The sequence below is a fragment of the Cyprinodon variegatus genome, unplaced genomic scaffold (genome assembly GCF_000732505.1).
Source record: "Cyprinodon variegatus isolate N-32 unplaced genomic scaffold, C_variegatus-1.0 Scaffold155, whole genome shotgun sequence".
Taxonomy (NCBI): Eukaryota; Metazoa; Chordata; class Actinopteri; order Cyprinodontiformes; family Cyprinodontidae; genus Cyprinodon; species Cyprinodon variegatus.
The window spans coordinates 1,007,716-1,009,826 of record NW_015150608.1 but is presented as its reverse complement, the minus strand read 5'-3'; the positions used below and the strand labels follow the sequence as shown (position 1 = coordinate 1,009,826).

Here is a 2,111-nt window from a genome sequence, read left to right as displayed (position 1 = left end):
CACGTGCAGCCTGGAGCCGGACGCTCCCCAGGGCTTTACCGTATTAACAGGAAAAGAGGCGCAAGTGAAATTAGACACTGCCATCACACGACATGCGGTAATTTATAAATGATTTAAATCAGGTTGGGTCCGGATTAGCCAGCAGGTGGGTCCAGATCTGGACCGCGGTCTGCTAATTTCTGAGCTCAGCTTTAGGAAATAAATCAGGCTAGCTGCAGCAGAACTTCAACTGAAGCTCTATTTATTCCACAAAGATCCACTAAAACCAGGACTTATGTGACATTTCGTTTAACTCATTTGCATGATAACTTTCTACACTCTCCATTTAGATTAGATTAGATGAGCTTTATTGATCTCACAGTGGAGAAATTCACTCGTCACATATTGGCATAGTAATAAAAGAAGGTGAAAACAAAGAGGAAAAGGTGCATTAGGAATAAAAATAAATAAAAATGAAATAAAACGTAATTAAATAAAAAGTAACACAGAGATTTGAGGTGTCATATGTACAGTCAGGATGGCTTATATACAGGTGGATTGACTTTTACATTAAAGTGTAGTAGGTAAGGAACAACGGTGAGGTATTTACACAAATATAATGGAAGCTTTAAAGAGGTGCAATTCCTTCTCAGCTCCACTAGGGGTGCTATGCTATTAAAAAAAATCAAACAAAAACACACCGCTCTACTTAAAGTTTTAGAGGACGATCCTATGTAGGATCATCTAAATAAGTGGTCCTCCTAACTGTCAATCATTCTGGTGATATGTTTATATAAGGCCGCCCTACGTGCTCACCCCATTAGCGGACACTTTCAGGCGTATATCTGTGGTGAGCTACGGTTTCAGACGGTCATTGAAGCTCACCTTTATCACCACGGTTTTTTGAAATCATAGGAGAAAAAGTGTCTACGAAGTGTATGAGAAGAAAAGAAAGGCCTCAGAAGAGGCAGATATATCCCAGAATGCTTTGCGCAGAGCTCTCCTTGCAAAGCATTATGGGATTTGCAGTCACAGGGGCCCGCTGTTGCCATTGGTTGCCCCTACCTGACAACAGAGAGTGATAACAAAGATGGCGGAGGCACCGCGCAGTGGACAAAACATTTTTCTATAAAGTGTACTAAACAGTCCCCGCTCTATATAGTGACGGAGGGATTTAGGGGTTAGGGCGGATGATTGGTCACAGTAAGCTTGTATGAGCTATGAGAACAGGAACTTTTAAACAGAGCGTGCATGAGGAGAAATGGGCTCCTTCCCAATCTTGCACACTCATTTTTTGAGAGGCTGGATCTTTTAAAAATTCAAGATAATCCTCCACATACCTTTCCAGGCACTCCATGGACTTTGTGACCTACAGAGTTGCCTCATATGAGTTATTTCATGAGTTCTCAGGCCAATATACAGCACTGCACACTATCAATGCTCCCAGCTCCCCTCTTGAAATACTGACTATGCAAGTTGGGAGAAGACGCACCATCGTTGGCAGATATGGAGAGATGATTTATTCAAAACAATGGATGGAAAAATACTTCTGTAAATAAATTATTAATAAAAAGTTTCATCATTAAATAAAAAATATAGTTCCTGGAGGGAAGGGATCGCGCTCTTCTTGATTATGTCACAGGTTGGCATTTTTATTCCTTTAATGGACGCTTACGCAACCCCAAACATGACACTTCCACCACCATGCTCCACTAGGCGAGGAACTCTGCACTCCTCACCTGGTTGCCGTCACAATCGCTCTAAACCATCTTGACCAAATAGATTAATATTGAAAAAATAAAAATTTAAAATGTAGATCCATTTATTGTCCAACAATGGGGAAATTCTCTCTCTGAATTTAACCCATCGCCTTGGAGAGCAGTGGGCTGCCATTGTTAGGCACCTGGGAGGGACCCAGGGTGCAGGCAGTGGGGGTCGAACTGGGTACCTGCAACCTTCTCAGAACACTGCTCTAACCACTAGGCCAACACTACCACACAATTGTTATTATTAATATTTTGATTTCCAATTTCTTTAGTCTTCATGTCTTCAACAAATCGTTGGCAGTTTGCTCTGCATCGCTTCTTTCTTTCATAATCGCCACTTAGACGGACTGAGCACCAACAGGCATC

At 41.8% G+C, this 2,111-nt stretch overlaps 1 protein-coding gene across 1 annotated transcript in view; it reads right to left on the bottom strand.

Annotated features, from left to right (window-relative positions):
* Positions 1-2,111, bottom strand: part of LOC107086515 (microtubule-associated protein 4-like) — a 146,490-nt gene that overhangs the window by 62,454 nt on the left and 81,925 nt on the right. The window lies entirely within an intron of this gene.